Source organism: Prosopis cineraria, unplaced genomic scaffold, assembly GCF_029017545.1.
Source record: "Prosopis cineraria cultivar Desert tree isolate PC_DT_omini unplaced genomic scaffold, ASM2901754v1 PC3, whole genome shotgun sequence".
In the NCBI taxonomy this organism is placed as follows: Eukaryota; Viridiplantae; Streptophyta; class Magnoliopsida; order Fabales; family Fabaceae; genus Prosopis; species Prosopis cineraria.
The window spans coordinates 7,745,090-7,751,370 of NW_026555334.1; the positions used below are offsets into that span (position 1 = coordinate 7,745,090).

The 6,281-nt window shown below is 31.6% G+C and overlaps 1 pseudogene; it reads left to right on the forward strand.

Annotated features, from left to right (window-relative positions):
- The first annotated feature begins 3,127 nt into the window (after nucleotides 1-3,127).
- LOC129305341 (annexin D3-like) lies at nucleotides 3,128-6,053 on the forward strand (annotated as a pseudogene).
- Nucleotides 6,054-6,281: the final 228 nt, after the last annotated feature.

Genomic DNA, 6,281 nt, shown 5'->3' on the forward strand with positions numbered 1-6,281 from the left:
CTCTACTAAAATCCTTAGACATAGCCAAAACTATAGAAACTCCTTCATTTAAGAAACTTTTTAAAGATATTGATGATATGAGTCTTACCAAACTTGTTGGTAAACTCACGTAAAATGTTAGAGAGCCTACCATACCCTCATCCATGCTAATGCCTATGACCTCTCTTACAATCTCTTCTACTCAATCAGTTACAAAAAATTTTCAGAGGAAAAAATCTATCCCTAAACACAGAGAAACCAAACCTTCCCTTTGCCAAATTGTTAAGGAACCCATCATTGAAGAACCTGAGGATTAAGGACCTAAAGATCAACCTTAGCACAATCAAGCTCCTATACCTTTTGAAGGATAAGTTGAAGATGCTAATCCAAAGTCATCTCCATTCTCTCCTCGAGCTACTAATGGCTTAAATGAAGCTTTGAATCCTATTCCACTATGGATCTTAATGATTCTTCTACTTGGGCAATTATTCTATCAACTCCTGCCTTTAATCTAAATTCTCTATTTGATAGAGAAATCTTGAAAGTCCATCTTAGATATCGAGTTTCCTCTCTCTTGAGAAGGCCTGCATCTTTTTAATGATGCCAAAAGGGGAGAAGACATGTGTAGAGAAATAAGCTAGGCTTAAGGGGGAGTTATGTATAAATTTAAGTCATAGGAAGAAATCCTTTTTCTTTGATGATATGACTATAATATTTTTTATTATCAATAAAATTTCATTTTTATCATTCATATGTTCAATCTCTTTACTTTAAGATGAATAATTCTGTACTTTTATCTTTCAATTCTCCCATATCAGTTTAAGGGGAAGTTTTATATTAAACAAAACTAAGAACATTGATCTTAAGGTTTTGTCATCATCAAAAAGGGAGAGATTGTTGAATCATGTGTTTTCATGATTACAAAATCAAAAGAAGAGGTATTTGTTATGTGTGTAGCTATAAAGAATCATGGATGAAGACAAAATTTTAAGAGCATGAAGAATTAAGAGAAGATGAAGAAGTTTAGGATAAATAATTTAAATTCTCTTAGATTCAATGTAAAAACTTAGAGAGCTTAATCACTTTTCTTAATCACTAAATAAATGCATCATATGTCTCTTTTATATGCATTAAGACTCATCTAAATATGTTAGAGCTTGCAAACAATGTCCCTCTTATGTATGGTTTTTCGTAGAAAAAGTTTGCATAGTAAAGAGGCAGAATCACGTGTGATTTTGCAGGTCACTCATGAGTTTTTACATGTTAGGCATAATGTTAGCTAAAACACGCAAGTGTAAAGAAATGCTTCACGCATGATTAAGAACTTATGTTGTATGTTGCCTTATGCCTTGTCTTTGCATGCAAAACCATGCGTGAAAGGCTTCATTGTCCATACAAGTTTTAGCATTTATGCTTCATCATATTGTGACAAAGTGCAAAACCATGCATGAGACTGATAGTAGCCACGTGTGATTTATCACTTGTTGAACAATCACACTTTATTCTGTTGAGTCTTAAATCTTCTCAAGTCAAGCTAAAATTTATTTGCGTGTATGATCATTGATTCACAAATTCATATTTCTTAATCATGCAAAATCTTTCTTGAGTTGTGCTTTGTTCCACGCGTGAATATGCATCGAATAAGTTTATACATAAATGCTTTCAATTTCACGCATGATGTGTTTCTGGTTCCATACGAGTTTTGTTTATATAAAATAGCTTTAGCATTCTACCAGCCATTTCATGCGAGAAAGAGTAGTGGTTCCATATATGATTTATCACATAGAACTGATAATAGTTCATTATGTGCAAAACCACACATGAGAACAAGTAGTACACTCGTAAGTTTTAGTACTTTGATATGTTAGTATATTTATAAGTGCAAAACCACACGAGAGTGCAATATGGTACCATGTGAGATTAAGCACCTAAAATTGAATGAATATTCATAAGTGCTAAACCACGTGAGAAAGCAATGAGGTACCACGTGTGATTAAGCACATAGAATTGAATGGTTATTCATAAGTGTAAAACCATGTGTGAGAAGACAAGGTGTTCACACGTGATCCATCACATTCAGTTTTGTGAAACTTTCTTAGTGCAAAATCATGAGTGATTATACTAGTCACTCACAAGAAAATGCACTAACGAATAGAATCACTATTCTAATGATCTATCAACTTCCAAAAACTACATAAGTGATTCATTTTGAACCATAATAGAGACTAATGATCCTTGAGTTAATAAATTATCATTTATGCATTTAAAGAGCTTTTAAATCATGATTTTACTAAGTGCATTCATTCATTATTCTTGAAAAGAATTTTAAAAACTCTCAAAAGTTCATAAGCTTTCATTTGTATTCTCATCTACTCTTTAAAAGAGTTTTCTGTAAAAAGCTTTTACTATCTTCACAAAAATCTTGAAAAGAAATTTTTTTAAGTATTGTAACAACTTACTGGATTATAGCAAGGTGTGTTTAGTAAATCAAGATAAGGTTTGTCTTGAAAGTTGTACTGTAGTGGCAAGCACCCATTGAAACTTGTGATTTTAGTTGAAAATCTCAAGTGTGATATTGAGGACTAGACATAGGCCAAGTTTGTGGCTAAACCAATATAAATCTTAAATGTGTTATCTTCTTCCTTTACTCTTTTATTCTTTACTCTTTTCAAGTTTTTAAAAGTTTTTAAGTGTCACCTAATTTACCCCCTCTTGGGTGCAAGCCTATCCTAACAGCTTCAAGGATACTCTGTTTACATCACCATCCATAACTCAGGTATTTATTCATTTCTCTTTTTCTTTACTTAATTTTCCTTCCAACATCAATAAGATTCTGAGTTTTAAATTTCTTAATGTCAAAATTAATCTCTTTCTCTTGAGATTTTTCTCCAATTGCTTATAAGTTTTCTCATAGTGTGCCGTCAATTTATTTATCTATTCACTTTTATTTTTTCATTGTAGAGGTTTTTGGCTTTTTCTAGGGTGACTCTAAGGGTAGTGGTTTGGGAAAGGATGCCATAGTTGAGAAGTAGCACTAGAAGATTAAAATGGCTTAGTGATCTTTAGCCTCCCCCACTGCCTATTGATCAAGGTGGAAGGTGGAAATACAAATAAGGTGCTTGAAGTGATGGCCCACAATAAAATTATGATGGATGGTGGAAGTGCAAACAAGGTGCTTAATGCTGAAGAGGAAGCTACCACAACCCCTATTCTTGAGAGGGTATCCCTTGATTGCATATTGCTTATGTAAGTTGCATTAGTTTGTTTCTAAAATTAATGATGTAAAAGTAACATTTACAATCATAAAAACTTGAAGTCATGTGGTCTTACAGACTATAGTTGTCAGATATTTATGTTTTTTTTTTTATCAAATTCACAATTTTAACTTTTTAAGAATCTTTTGAACTTAACCAAATAATATTAATTGGATTGTTTTAGATGCTTTAAGGTTGTGTCGGTCACTTGGGTTTTAGATCATGAATAATATTGTGCCATACTAGTTCATATTAAATTTATTTCAAACAATATTGAGATTATGTAAAACTTGAGTTCTTGCTTTGACCAAGATGTCCCTTATAAATTTGTGATCATATGTATCTTAGCCATTTTTGAAACATGTCCTACTATTATAATGGAAAATGTTCTAATTGCATCCTCAGTTATACACTTATCCAAACTTTTAATATTTCTTTTTGTTATGTTTCATTGCCATCCATATATCATTGCAGAATCATTCAACTGGTAATTCATTAAGTAGGGTTCCATTTCTCTTTAGTTTTTTCTTATTTGAATTTTTATTTCATAAATGATTATTTTATTTATGTTGCAGGTGATTTGGGCCAAACATATACAACTCTCTTTCCACTCTTGATCATTATGTTGATAGGTATTAGTATAATGATGTTGTTTTATGATAGGATACGTGGGGTCAATTTATTGAAAGGAGTGAAGCATATCAACCATGGATTTAGAGTGTTAGAAATCATGAAGCCCTATATAGTGGAATATAAATTCAAGACTAGACATTAATTCAATATTCTTGTCTACAATCTGATTGAATGACTTATATATGAGAATTTTTCTATTTCCTAGACATAAGTTTGTCAAAAAATTGATAAATTAGTTTCTAAAGTCCTTCATTGTTTGTCGTGTTGTTTGCTTAAAGCTTTAACGATGAAAAGACTAAGAAGTGCTAACTACCACATGTTATACTGATTAATTTTCTTTGTTGCAAGTACAATCTAATATGACTTTCTGGTGTTCTATTGAGCTACTATTGATTTTCCTTCCCATTGGTTCCAGCCATTATAATGAATAATTTATTCTTATTCTACCCATTTATTCAAATGATTTAGATTATTTTCATTTTCTATAACCAGGGACTTTAGTTTGATAATGCCACCATCATATTTTTTTAATAGGCCAGGAGTTTAATTGATGGCTAATAGTAAACTCCTAAGTTTTAATGCTTTATGTGAAGTAGATGCATTAAAAAAATGTTTTAAAAATCTTATCTAACCCTTGACAAGTGTGTGTTCTATATTTGATTTTTTTCAAGTGAATGGCCTTCATGTTATTTATGTTTTGATGAATAATCAATATTCTATTTTGAATCCTTTTACCAAAAAATTACTTGATTTTTTTGAAATATTTTTTTAAATTTTGAAGGTAGTAGTGCTAATTTGCTTTTCGTAATGTATTTTGTTGCTAGACGTTCACTTTTTTAACTTCAATAGTCTTCCATTCTTGCTTACTACATCTAATTTAAATGGCTAACAATAATGATGATCTTTGGTTCGCATTCATACAAACTTCAATGACAACCTCCTTTAAGAAGTTTCTAAAGCATGTGTTAGAGTAAGAGCTTTTGACTTTGGTAGGCATACCAAACCTATCCCTATTTGACACATGGAGATTCTAATGAAGATTAGAATGATATAAGAGTTGCCAAATCATAATTATTTGATGTATTAGTGAAACTTATATGCATTGTTAGACCCTCCAAAACACCTTATAGGTATGCCTTTTTAATCTTGCTTTTTTCCCCTACTTGATGCATAATAGACAAGTAACAGTTAAAAACATATTACAAGTTGCAATGAATTTGATAGGCCACCACTAATAGCTTCTCTTAACTGCAATCTTGCTTTTTTTAGGTTAGTTCTTGTCTTATATCATTGTCGATGATGATGCTTTTTGCAAAAATGCATGTAGTATTTGGAATGGATGAGGAGTCAGTAATACTTGTATTAGGACATAGAAATGCAAACCACAGGAAGAAAATTAGAGAAACTTAAAAACAGCTTTACAATGAATCCCTCATTGACCATTTGCATTTTGAACCATCTGGAGACTTTAGAGTATGTTTTTTCTTTATTCCCTTCCCTTGACTTATATATATATATATAGTTCAAGAAACATTGCTTCAGTGTGGTGATTTATTCACTTGTAATGTCATTTTGGTGAATTGCCTTAATAGTCTACATTGAACAAATTTGTGTTTTGTTTATTGGACTAAACTTCATGGTTATGTCAGAAACTTCAAACCTTGTTATAATTTTCATACCACTATATGAATTGCGTTTATTGCTTAGTACTTGTGCTTTGTTATTTTAGGGTGCATTAGCTACTCGTCTCAATTCCTCACATTTGTGTACTGTAAAGCATGTTGGTGTAATATTTCCTTTTGTCTTGGAAGAAGTTCTATAAAATGAAGATATATTATTATCAAACTAAACAATTTTTCTTAAGTAACCATATGATGTCTTATTGCACTCATTAACTTAAGCCTCACAATCTGTAACAAAATGCAGTGATTCCTGGACAACTGATCCTCTCTCTAATAAATTGTAACAAATCTGTTATAGATTTGCCAATCTGTAACAAAATTGGCAAATGCTGCATTAAAGGCTATGAGAGAAGGGATTAAAGAACTACAAGTTTTGGTTGAAATAGCATGCACATCATCTCCTAACCATCTATTGGCTATGAAGCAGGCTTATTATTCTCTCTTTGATTGCTCATTGGAGGAGTACATTGTATCCAATGTTTACAAGCCCTTCAATAAGGTGTAAAAAAAAAACATGTAGTTTGTTAAACTATAGAACAAAGACATTTGAAAAATATATTTGGATATATCTATGAATTTTTGAAGAGAGTGTTACTTAAATGTAGGAAGGGGTAGGAATTCCCTCAATTTAGAGGGGAGGGTTAAGAGGGGAGAGGAGAGAAAGTTCATTAAAATTTTCCCTCCCCTCTATTGTAATTTTGCGAAACAAAAGGAGGGGAGCCCTTCTCTTCCA